Genomic DNA, 13,685 nt, shown 5'->3' with positions numbered 1-13,685 from the left:
TCTCTACAGAAGTTCTCGGCCATTTTCTATTTTACACATGATTTAATACTGGTCATTGAAGTGCGACGTTGTAATAAGATCATACTGTTAGGGATCATTTCTAAAGTATGTTTCGCTTGGACGTCAGTCAAACTTGACTGGATCGTAAACCACGAGGATGATACAAAGCCTCCCCTTCTGAGCGTGAAGCGGGTTGGATGAAATTGTCAGCTCGGATGATTTCTCTGACCATTGATGACCGTTCCTCTTCTCACTTTGTGGGAAAGATGGAGGTAGGGAAGGCATTCAGAGTGGTTTCTTAAAAAAAACAAAAAAAAAAAAACAACAGTAATAACGTTAATGCCAGGGGGCTTTGGCACAGACATTAATTTGGAGACTTAATTTTCACCCCGCCCGAATGGTTAGCGTGTGCGTTCTGTAACATAAGGTCTGTCATTGAGTAAAGTGGCTTGGTGTCGATTCCCCGGTTGTATGTGACAAGGATTTGGGTCGACTGTCTAACCTCGTGGGTTTTCTCCGGCTTATTGCATTTGTTCTTTTCAAATATATTACGGACAATGCAAAATAAAGATGAACCCCAAAGAAATTGTTTATGAAGGGAGATAATCTTAATAGATGAACATTGAAATTAGATTTGTTTCCCTTTAACTGTTACATGTAGTCAACTCTCAGGTGAAATGAAATGGGTTTAATCTCTTGATCGCTATTATAACAACAATTGAAAGTGAAAACATACTTATTTGATGGAGAGGACTACAGTTGTATTGCTGCTTTGGATATAATTTGGAACGATAACACTAGATTTTATGACGCAGAAAGGTATTTGGTGTTTCTACTCTGTTGAGTAAAACATATCACGAAAAAAGACACAATTGATTGGTGCTGGTAGATTTGTTATTGTTTGGGGTAAGGCAGTTTTTCTCTTTTTTTTAGAGCAAAAGTACATCGTGGTTGATTTATTTCGTCTAATTAAACATGCATTATGCAAGAGCTAAATCTGCCTATTGCAGGTATTTCTTTAGGCCTTAAATGTTTCTAAAGTATTAATTAGACATTAATTAACTGATCCAGGCCTTAATCAACTCTCGATGGCATCAGATTTCTCCGATATTAAATAGATTAGAATGGTTCAGCGATACTTTGATTTAATCAAATATGGAGGACCGAGACTTAGCTTCGATCAACCAGTACGGTGGTTGAAATTATTGCACACGTCTGTCAAACCTTCAAAAGCTAATATCTTCGCTTGCAATAGAGTAATTTGAATGAAATTTTCAAATTATTCATTTTACATCATCTACTTTCGAACTATTGTAGCAAGAATGGCCAGTTCTTTATCTAAATCTTACATAATGTACGTTTAAGTAAAATGATATGTACCTGAACAGACATAATAATTGTGTATCAATAATATTTGCTGTGAGCTGATAGTGAAAAAAACTTCAATCAGTCAAGAGGTAATAGGTAGTTGACTAGTAGGTGGGGGGGTGGGTGGATTGAGTCGACTGGCATGGTTTCGAATCCCCGGTTGTACGTGACAAGGAGTAAGGTTGCCTGTCCAGCCTCGTGGGTTTTCTCCGGGTCCTCCGGTTCCCCCCCCCCCATTGCTAAAGACCCCTACGCGCAAGCGAATTATTGAAATAAAAAATTAAACCATATGTTAGTCCCGAAATGACCTAGTTTGTGTCGAGTGGACGTTAAACTCCATTTCTCTATCTCTCTGACTAGTAGGTAACCGGATGTGGACACCTTGCTTGATACGGCGTTTACTGGAAGTGGATGTGTCCTGTCTATGTGTTTGTCTGCCCAGAGCGATCGCCATTGTTGTTCTACAAATTGAAAACAAGTATGGCGGTTGTTCTGGGCGTTACCTTTTTGTATTTAATTATTTCTGTAGTTTTGTAATCGGAGTTCAGCTTTACCGTCCTACTGTTCTGCTCCCTAGACGGACATACGTCATACAGTGTGCTATGAGGGCACTACGGTCTACTCTTATATCGAATTCCAACTGTCAAGGGATCTTTTACATGCACGCCAATGTGTACACGGGACCTCGATTCTTCGTCCCATCCTAACGACTTGACAGTTGTCCTTGTCAGGCCTTCCGCACTGCATCACGGACAAGGGGGAACCATGCCAGAAAATCTGGATGAACTTTCTCGGCCAGTGCAGTGATCGAACACCCGACTAGCGAGCCAGCGTCTTACCCATTTAGCCACCGTGCCCCCCCCCCCTTCTCTCAGGTAAGATATAACAAAATACGAAGTTTTAGAAAGAGAGAGAGAGAAATGGGGTTTAACGTCCACTCGACACAAACTAGGTCATTTCGGGACCAACATATGTTTCAATTTTATTTCAATAATTCGCTTGTGCGTAGGGGTCTTTAGCAGTGGGAGGAAACCGGAGGACCCGGAGAAAACCCACGAGGTTGGACAGGCGACCCTACTCCTTGTCACGTACAACCGGGGTTTCGAAACCACGCCAGTTGACTCAATAACAGGCCTTATGATACAGCACTCACGTGCTAACCATTCGGCCATCCACCCCCCTGTTTTAGAAAGAAAATACTAATTCCATTTCAGTTAGCGCTTTCACCTACTGGTCGTATTTACATCTATATTCATCAGACATTAAAGTAAAACTATGAGTAACATTTCCTAGAGAAAATTGAACTCGGTAATTATAATTACATAGTTTCAATTATTTTTTCTTTTAATTGTAAAAAGAAGATTCTCAATCAAAATAAAAATCCTATATCAAAATATTCATAATTATATCTCCTATAATATTTTTAATTGAAATAAACTGTACTTTAGTTGTCTGATTTATTATAGATAAAACAATATCTATCTCTACAGAAGTTCTCGGCCATTTTCTATTTTACACATGATTTAATACTGGTCATTGAAGGGCTGCGTTACATTAAGATCATACTGTTAGGGATCATTTCTAAAGTATGTTTCGCTTGGACGTCAGTCAACCTTGACTGGATCGTTAACCACGAGGATGATACAAAGCCTCCCCTTCTGAGCGTGAAGCGGGTTGGATGAAATTGTCAGCTCGGATGATTTCTCTGACCATTGATGACCGTTCCTCTTCTCACTTTGTGGGAAAGATGGAGGTAGGGAAGGCATTCAGAGTGGTTTCTTAAAAAAAAACCAAAAAAAACCAACAGTAATAACGTTAATGCCAGGGGGCTTTGGCACAGACATTAATTTGGAGACTTAATTTTCACCCCGCCCGAATGGTTAGCGTGTGCGGTCTGTAACATAAGGTCTGTCATTGAGTAAAGTGGCTTGGTGTCGATTCCCCGGTTGTATGTGACAAGGATTTGGGTCGACTGTCTAAACTCGTGGGTTTTCTCCGGTTTATTGCATTTATTCTTTTCAAATATATTCCGGACAATGCAAAATAAAGATGAACCCTAAAGAAATTGTTTATGAAGGCAGATAATCTTAATAGATGAACATTGAAATTAGATTTGTTTCCCTTTAACTGTTACATGTAGTCAACTCTCAGGTGAAATGAAATGGGTTTAATCTCTTGATCGCTATTATAACAACAATTGAAAGTGAAAACATACTTATTTGATGGAGAGGACTACAGTTTTATTGCTGCTTTGGAGATATTTTGGAACGATAACACTAGACTTTATGACGCAGAAAAGTATTTGGCGTTTCTTCTACTCTGTTGTGCAAAACATATCACGAAAAAAGACACAATTGGTTGGTGCTGGTAGATTTGTTATTGTTTGAGGTCAGGCAGTTTTTCTTCTTTTTTAGAGCAAAAGTACATCGTGGTTGATTTATTTCGTCTAATAAAGTAAAATAATGTGTACCTGATCAGATATAATAATTGTGTATCAATAATATTTTCTGTGAGCTGATAGTGAAAAAAACATCAATCAGTCAAGAGGTAATAGGTAGTTGACTAGTAGGTGGGGGTTGGATGGCTGAATAGTTAGCGTGCGCGCGCTGTATCATAAAGTCTGCCATTGAGTCGACTGGCGTGGTTTCGAATCCCCGGTTGTACGTGACAAGGAGTAGGGTCGCCTGTCCAACCTCGTAGGTTTTCTCCGGGTCCTCCGGTTTCCCCCCATTGCTAAAGACCCCTACGCGCAAGCGAATTATTGAAATAAAAAATTAAACCATATGTTAGTCCCGAAATGACCTAGTTTGTGTCGAGTGGACGTTAAACTCCATTTCTCTATCTCTCTGACTAGTAGGTAACCGGATGTGGACACATTGCTTGATACGGCGTTTACTGGAAGTGGGTGTGGCCTGTCTATGTGTTCGTCTGCCCAAAGCGATCGCCATTGTTGTTCTACAAATTGAAAACAAGTATGGCGGTTGTTCTGGGCGTTACCTTTTTTTATTTAATTATTTCTGTAGTTTTGTAATCGGAGTTCAGCTTTAGCGTCCTACTGTTCTGATCCCTAGACGGACATACGTCATACAGTGTGCTATGAGGGCACTACGGTCTACTCTTATATCGAATTCCAACTGTCAAGGGATCTTTTTACGTGCATGCCAATGTGTACACGGGACCTCGATTCTTCGTCCCATCCGAACGACTAGACAATTGTCCTTGTCAGGCCTTCCGCACTGCATCACGGACAAGGGGGAACCATGCCAGAAAATCTGGATGAACTTTCTCGGCCAGTGCAGTGATCGAACACCCGACTAGCGAGCCAGCGTCTTACCCATTTAGCCACCGTGCCCCCCCCCCTTCTCTCAGGTAAGATATAACAAAATACGAAGTTTTAGAAAGAGAGAGAGAGAAATGGGTTTTAACGTCCACTCGACACAAACTAGGTCATTTCGGGACCAACATATGTTTCAATTTTATTTCAATAATTCGCTTGTGCGTAGGGGTCTTTAGCAGTGGGAGGAAACCGGAGGACCCGGAGAAAACCCACGAGGTTGGACAGGCGACCCTACTCCTTGTCACGTACAACCGGGGTTTCGAAACCACGCCAGTTGACTCAATGACAGGCCTTATGATACAGCACGCACGTGCTAACCATTCGGCCATCCACCCCCCTGTTTTAGAAAGAAAATACTAATTCCATTTCAGTTAGCGCTTTCACCTACTGGTCGTATTTACATCTATATTCATCAGACATTAAAGTAAAACTATGAGTAACATTTCCTAGAGAAAATTGAACTCGGTAATTATAATTACATAGTTTCAATTATTTTTTCTTTTAATTGTAAAAAGAAGATTCTCAATCAAAATAAAAATCCTATATCAAAATATTCATAATTATATCTCCTATAATATTTTTAATTGAAATAAACTGTATTTTAGTTGTCTGATTTAATATGGATAAAACAATATCTATCTCTACAGAAGTTCTCGGCCATTTTCTATTTTAAACATGATTTCATACTGGTCATTGAAGTGCTTTAATGTATTAAGATCATACTGTTAGGGATCATTTCTAAAGTATGCTTCGCTTGGACGTCAGTCAAACTTGACTGGATCGTAAACCACGAGGATGATACAAAGCCTCCCCTTCTGAGCGTGAAGCGGGTTGGATGAAATTGTCAGCTCGGATGATTTCTCTGACCATTGATGACCGTTCCTCTTCTCACTTTGTGGGAAAGATGGAGGTAGGGAAGGCGTTCAGAGTGGTTTCCTCAGAAAGTAAATAAACGAACCAACAGTATCGAATTATTGCCAGGGAAGCTTTAGTTTGAAGACTCTTTCTTCCAACTGTATCGCAATTTCTCTGACCATTTCACTTCTCACTCTGTGGTGGGGGAGGTATTCAGAGTGGTTTCTATAATAATATAAACAGGAAAAGAGGAGGTGTGTTGGAGTACGCCTTAATATTGATGATTATTGATTGCCTGATTGAATCGACCCAAGTCGGGGATTTTCAATGTTAGTGTTGCCGTTTTATCCTGGATATCACCGGTGGTCTCATTCCGTTCTCGCTCTCTCTCTCTCTCTCTCTCTCTCTCTCGCAAATCGTGGGGGTTTGGTGGCCGAATGGTAAGCACAAGTTAATCCTGGGTATCCCCAGTGGTCCTACATCAATAAAAACAAATGAAATGAAATGAAATGAAATATATATATATATATATATATATATGTATATATAGAGAGAGAGAGAGAGAGAGAGAGAGAGAGAGAGAGAGAAAAATGGGGTTTAACGTCCACTCGACACAAACCAGGTCATTTCGGGACTAACATATGGTTATTTTAATAATTCGCTTGCGCGTAGGGGTCTTTAGCAGTGGGAGGAAACTGGAGAGCCCGGAAAAACCCACGTGGTTGGACAGGCGACCTGTAGCACCATAGGTCTTTTGTCAGACGTGGAAAGCGGGAATTCCAAAAACCGGTCGCCACATCCTACGTACGACCCAGGCATCTTTTCTTACTACATATTTCTGTAGCCTGTGATCGTCTAGAATTTGTCTCCAGCTGTCTTTACTTCTGCTTCACGTTGTGTATTTACTTCTTACAGTTTCTTAAGACGTTTGTCTTACCAGGAATAACAATGCAACAGTTCGCTTCTACATTTTATATAGCATAGCCGAATACATGTATACAAGCATGGCACAGATTACAATACTAGCTAAAACCATTTCTCGACCCTAGCCAGCCTCGCGGCTGTCTAGAAACTCAGATGGAACCTCTCTGGAATCTAATGGAAGTCTAACTTAAAACTTTACTATGATTTCTTTTATAAGACTCCTGCATATCACGCACAGAAAGCCTGTTCATGGCCCCGAACCTGTGCAATTAACGATATGATTGGTTATTTTAAGTCAAATGATGCAATTAGAATAATTCCACTCACGTGTAATCTGGTGGTATATTATTAACACATGTTTTGGCTAAATAGCTCTTTTTATGTGTCAACTGTCAATTACAGACTAAGTTGATTTAGTACACACTATATATAATATATATGTATGTATAATATATATATATATATATATATATATATATATGTATATATAGAGAGAGAGAGAGAGAGAGAGAGAGAGAGAGAGAGAGAGAGAAAAATGGGGTTTAACGTCCACTCGACACAAACCAGGTCATTTCGGGACTAACATATGGTTATTTTAATAATTCGCTTGCGCGTAGGGGTCTTTAGCAGTGGGAGGAAACTGGAGAGCCCGGAAAAACCCACGTGGTTGGACAGGCGACCTGTAGCACCATAGGTCTTTTGTCAGACGTGGAAAGCGGGAATTCCAAAAACCGGTCGCCACATCCTACGTACGACCCAGGCATCTTTTCTTACTACATATTTCTGTAGCCTGTGATCGTCTAGAATTTGTCTCCAGCTGTCTTTACTTCTGCTTCACGTTGTGTATTTACTTCTTACAGTTTCTTAAGACGTTTGTCTTACCAGGAATAACAATGCAACAGTTCGCTTCTACATTTTATATAGCATAGCCGAATACATGTATACAAGCATGGCACAGATTACAATACTAGCTAAAACCATTTCTCGACCCTAGCCAGCCTCGCGGCTGTCTAGAAACTCAGATGGAACCTCTCTGGAATCTAATGGAAGTCTAACTTAAAACTTTACTATGATTTCTTTTATAAGACTCCTGCATATCACGCACAGAAAGCCTGTTCATGGCCCCGAACCTGTGCAATTAACGATATGATTGGTTATTTTAAGTCAAATGATGCAATTAGAATAATTCCACTCACGTGTAATCTGGTGGTATATTATTAACACATGTTTTGGCTAAATAGCTCTTTTTATGTGTCAACTGTCAATTACAGACTAAGTTGATTTAGTACACACTATATATAATATATATGTAAATATGTGTGAAACTATTAATTTGCCAAATATATTAATTAATGAAATATAAAGTCATCTTATTTCTCTATTCTTTGTCTATAAATTAAAAAAAAATGTCACAACGACGATAGTGCTACAGACCCTACTCTTTGTCACGTACAACCGGGGATTCGAAACCACGCCAGTTGACTCAATGACAGACTTTATGATACAGCACGCACGTGCTTACCATTCAGCCATCCAACCCCCCAAAAACAAAAGAAAAGAAATGAAAAGGAGTTTAACTTCCTACTGTTTTGCTCCGAACTGGGCTAATGAAGACGGGCATACGCCATAGAGTGTGCTATGAGGGAAATTTTGCAATACGGCCTAGTCTTATATCGAATTCCAACTGTCAAGGGATCTTTTACGTACACGCCAATGAGTACACTGGACCTCGGTTTTTCGTCCCATCTGAACGACTAGACAGCTGTCTTTGTCAGGCCCTCCGTCCTGCATCAATGAAAACAAACATTAAATCGCATTAACACAATAACGTCACGTGATAATTATAAGACTGTTATGTCTTGTCTTCATGTTGATCTTCACGTTATTAGTGTATAGCCCATTATAGATGGGATTTCATGACACCCTCTTGGCCTGTAGAATATTGTCAATATTTTCATAATAAATCCATTATAGATGTAATTTCATGACATACCGACACCATTTCAACCTATGGATATTATATAGAATGTACAGTGTTACACAAATATGTCCAATCCATTTATGTCAATCAAAGTCCACAAGCTTTTCACGTGTTATTTTACGTGCACCCCAATCTGGTTCTCGGATTTCCGTTCCATCCGATCGACTTACCCCGCAAGCACTACCGCTGACATGTGGGTAACGGGCTTGAACAATCCCAAGTTTTTTCTCTCTATACCATCCGAAAAACTAGACTTTATTCCAGGATCGAACCCGGGACGTCTAGGTTATTGCGCCAGAGTCATACTCACTGAACCACTCGAAGTGATGGACCCAGCTCACCAAATATTTCTACGCCGTCACCCACGAAACAAGGGTCAAAGTTATTTTTAGTCTTTCTCTCCCTTTCCCCTTTTCCCCCTTTTGCATGGCGATTTTTGTAGACATTATGGTGTAGAATCGAAGAAAAGGGTTTGAAAATACATTTTCTGCCAGGATTTGGTGAATATTCATGATTTTTGAGGCGGAAGAATACAAGAGTTGAGAGGTTGGTTAGGTTGAAATGTAGGGCCGAAAAAAAATGCATGTTTACTTGCCTCTACTTCCAGCTGGTTTATCTCGAATTTTTCATGGTGAACCTCATACATGCTTTTGGGCAAGAGTTTGCCACATGTTACTCCGTCTGGGTCAGAAAGCGTTCTACCCAACGAAAATTTGGCAAAAAGTTAGAGCCGGTCTAAGAGACGAGAATTAACATTAAAGTCAATGGGGTAATCTTTAGTGATCTGTGGCCTGATAGGAACGAGGGAGAGAGAGAGTGAAATGGGGTTTAACGTCCACTCGACACGAACTAGGTCATTTCGGGACAAACATATGGTTTAATTTTATTTCAATAATTCGCTTGCGCATAGGGGTCTTTAGCAGTGGGAGGAAACCGGAGGACCCGGAGAAAACCCACGAGGTTGGACAGGCGACCCTACTTCTTGTCACGTACAACCGGGGATTCGAAACCATGCCAGTCGACTCAATGACAGACTTTATGATACAGCGCGCGCACGCTAACCATTCAGCCATCCAACCCCCCTCTGATAGGAACGACGCAGCTACACTATAGCGATCAGATGGCGCCACATGTCTCTCTGTCACAAATTTAAGGAAGGAAATGAAAACTTATCTCAAGGCAACCCGAGTATTATTCATCTCTTTTATATTTCCTCCCTGGGACCTAAATCATCAATCATATTCCAATAGTTTTGAAAAACTTAAAACAGGACACATGTGTATCAAACGATTCTCGTAATAAATCCATTACAATATGTTTGTTTATTTTTAAATTGAGTCTTTGATGTATCTGAATTAAAGGGATTGTGTTTTTAAATTCCCGCCCTTATATTTTGTATACTTCCTGTTTCTAGAGAATACAAAGTAATGTATATATTGTATAGTGTACTATTTCATATGGGAGTTACATAAGTATGGTTTGCCGGGTTCCTCTGTTGTCCACATGTTTCTGACGGTATGAGAGAGAGCGAGGGGATTAACGTCCACTCGACACAAACTAGGCCATTTCGGAACTAACATATTGCTCAATATTATTTAATTAATTCGCTTGCGCGTAGGAGTCTTTAGCAGTGGGAGGAAACCGGAGAACCCGGAGAAAACCCACGAGGTTGGTCAGGCGATCCTACTCATTGTCGCGTATACAACCGGGGAATCGAAACAACGCCAGTTGACTCAATGACAGACTTTATGACACAACGCGCAGGCGCAAACCATTTCGCCATCCAACCGCCGCCCGTATTATATACGAAAGGAAACACTGGATTTACTAACCCTGTAGAGACCATCAGATTCTAAGACACACCTTGTAATACAACGCGCACGCGCTAACCATTCGACCACGCCCCTTCCTATTTCTAGAGAATATAAAGCGTATTGTTTCATATGGGAGTTAGATAAGTATAGTTTGCCTTGGTTCTTCTGTTGTCCACATGTTGCTGACGATATGCCTTATAAATAAACTGCACGTGAACAGCAGACAACTGTCCTTTATAACCCGGCTATTGTTGTACTTGTAAATCTCGTCTGTATCTCGTTGTATATCGTTAAATGTCACGTGGTTAACATGTTTGTTGTATATATATGCGTATTATGTCAACTGCAATGCTCGGTTGTAAATTCTCTGAATCCTGTAAGATGCTTAACGTTACATTATAAATATCGCTAGATGTATCGTTAAAGATTTCCCCCTTGTCAGTGATGCAGGACGGAGGGCCTGACAAAAACGGAGGTCCCGTGTATACATTGGAATGCACGTAAAATATCCCTTGGCCGTTGGAATTCGATATAAGAGTAGGCGATAGTGCCGCTGCCCGTGCAAAATTTCCCTCATAGCACACGGTATGGCGTATGCCTGTCTTCATTAGCCCGGTCGGGAGCAGAACAGTAGGACGTTAAACCCCATTTCATTTAATTTCATTTCGTTAGAGATTGAGTGAGGAATGGGGTTTAACGTTCACTCGACACATTCTATGCCATTTAATGATTCGATCTCCCGTAGGGGGTCTACCAATGGGATGGAACCAGAGGTTGGACTCCTTGTCACATACAAGCTGGCAATCGAAACCACGAGGTTCCTCATGGGCGAACCCCCTTCCTCCCCCTTTTGGAGACTTGAAACCCATTTCCCGTAATGCTATTTTACGCCGTTGCTGTATCTTGACATTTTTCACTATTTGTTATATCGTTATTTATTGGTAATGTCACGAGAATTCGCGTACTTTTCAGCACTCATGTTCACCAGTGAAAATAAGATTTTTATTTTGTTTCGACATGTTTATATTATGCACTACATAAGATAAATAGCAACGTCTTTATCCGTTATCTCGTCTCTTTGAAGTCGGATTGGTTAATACCATTATAGCCAAAGGAAAGGCATCTTCTTTTCAATGGTTAAATGATGGGGTCAGGTCAGATCTTAAAGATGCTTTTAGACTGTAGTGTATATAAAATGAAATGGGGTTTAACGTCCTACTGTTCTGCTCCTATGCTGGGCTAATGAAGACAGAGAGAGAGAGAGAGAGAGAGAGAGAGAGAGAGAAATGGGTTTAACGTCCACTCGACACAAACTAGGTCATTTCGGGACTAACACATGGTTCAATTTTATTTCAATCATTTGCTTGTGCGTAGGGGTCTTTAGCAGTGGGAGGAAACCGGAGGACCCGGAGAAAACCCACGAGGTTGGACAGGCGACCCTACTCCTTGTCACGTACAACCGGGGATTCGAAACCACGCCAGTCGACTCAATGACAGACTTTATGATACAGCGCGCGCGCACGCTAACCATTCAGCCATCCAACCCCCCGCTAATGAAGACGGGCATACGCCATACAGTGTGCTATGAGGGAAATTTTGCCCGGGGAGCGGCACTATCGCCTACTCTTATATCGAATTCCAACTGCCAAGGGATCTTTTACGTGCATTCCAATTTATACACGGGACCTCGGTTTTTTATCTCATCCGAAGGACTAGACAGCTGTCCATGTCAGGCCCTCCGTCCTGCATCACTGACAAGGGGGAACCACGCCGGAAAATCTGGATGAACTTTCTCGGCCAATGCAGGGATCGAACACCCGACCTCCAGGCTGTAGTATATACAATAAAAGAGAAATACAATATTATATACTCTTCAAAAAAAGTAGGGGATATTCATAAGAAACAATACAAAACTGCGGAAATGCACTGCTGTTTTTATTAAAGGTAAACAGTGTATGTTAATAACAGGCCAATTGCCTACACATGAGCATAAACAGTTCATATGAGCGGCTTATCTCACGGACCCATTTCACTCGCAGATATATACACCGTCAAAAAGTGAAAATGGACGTTTTTGATTTATGTCTTAATAATGAGTAATTGCTCCATCAATCCTCAGACATTCAGCAGTTCGTCTTGGCATGCTCCTAATCAACCGACCAATTACGATTTGGGGCAATCTGACTCACTCCTCTTGCAGTGCCACGGCCAATTCTTGCAGTGTTGTCGATTGACATTGACGTCGACGAACACGTCTCCCGATCAAATTAAACGTAACACACTAAAGCAAAGATACGCTAAACAGTAAATCTTATGCAAGAACCGATAGGAAAGCAAACATGGATAGATAAACCAGCACGCGACACTTTTCATCAACCCTTCCTTAAAGTGTCAAATTTGACAATGAACCCCTCCCACGTGTATGGCGCTATTGCGTGTCGCATGTGCAACTGAGTTGTTCTGTTGGGGCGACAAGTTCTTCATCTATTAACATACTCTCAAAGAATGTCAAATGTCCATGACTATTTACCATATCGCAACCTGCATGTCTTTGAAGAGTATATATTCCATTCTTTTCTCATTTTTGGGGATCACGTGGCTAAGTGGGTAAGACGCTGGCTCGCTAGCCTGGAGGTCGGGTGTTCGATCCCTGCTTTGGCCGAGAAAGTTCATTCTGATTTTCCCGCGTGGTTTCCTATTGTCAGTGATGCAGGATGGAGGGCCTGACAAGGATGGGACGAAAAACCGAGGTCCCGTGTACACATTGGCGTGCACGTAAAAGATCCCTTGGCAGTTGGAATTCGATATAAGAGTAGGCCGTAACGCCCGGGCAAATTTCCCTCATCGCACACTGTATGGCGTATGCCCGTCTTCATTAGCACAGGTAAGGAGCAGAACAGTAGGACGTTAAACTCCATTTCATTTCATTTCTTTTCTCATTTAGATATGATACTAAACTATATGACATTACGTCTATCTGATTAAAACATTTCATTTTACTTGTCTTTATTATATAACCCGTGAGGAATTAGCCAATGAAACGGTTTGTTACGGTGAGTCCTTGACCTGATGGGTAAACCACTAGAAACGTCAACGCTGATTGATTAATCAATGTTTGAATCCTGAAGCTACCTTCCACAACAACCGGTCATATCTTCATGTAGTAGAGGCCGTCGAAAGTATAAAAGAACGAACGAAATATAGATCTGTATTATAATCAGATTGGACATTAGGTCTATCGACCGAGTAGAACAATTAAAGTAGCTAAGTCTCTAACTCATTATCATCAAAAATCTTCGACATTGAAAACACGAATTATTTGTCAATTCAAATAAACATTGGTCTTGCGATCTTACAGGGAAAAGATGGGCTTCTGATATCCAATATTCAAGACAAAATAAACACT

The 13,685-nt window shown here is 40.8% G+C and overlaps 3 non-coding genes across 3 annotated transcripts; all 3 read left to right on the top strand.

Moving 5' to 3' along the window:
• The first annotated feature begins 75 nt into the window (after positions 1–75).
• On the top strand, positions 76–295 carry LOC126817038 (small nucleolar RNA U3). Its single transcript, XR_007678731.1, has one exon. It is a non-coding gene; the product is annotated as a small nucleolar RNA U3 (small nucleolar RNA).
• Positions 296–2,924: 2,629 nt separating this feature from the next.
• Positions 2,925–3,144, top strand: LOC126817039 (small nucleolar RNA U3). The gene has a single exon (XR_007678732.1). It is a non-coding gene; the product is annotated as a small nucleolar RNA U3 (small nucleolar RNA).
• A 2,274-nt stretch (positions 3,145–5,418) lies between these two features.
• Positions 5,419–5,638, top strand: LOC126817042 (small nucleolar RNA U3). Its single transcript, XR_007678735.1, has one exon. It is a non-coding gene; the product is annotated as a small nucleolar RNA U3 (small nucleolar RNA).
• The last annotated feature ends 8,047 nt before the right edge of the window (positions 5,639–13,685 follow it).

Source organism: Patella vulgata, chromosome 3, assembly GCF_932274485.2.
Source record: "Patella vulgata chromosome 3, xgPatVulg1.2, whole genome shotgun sequence".
In the NCBI taxonomy this organism is placed as follows: domain Eukaryota; kingdom Metazoa; phylum Mollusca; class Gastropoda; family Patellidae; genus Patella; species Patella vulgata.
The sequence above is the reverse complement of the archived record's forward strand: the minus strand, read 5'-3'. Positions and strand labels throughout refer to the sequence as shown.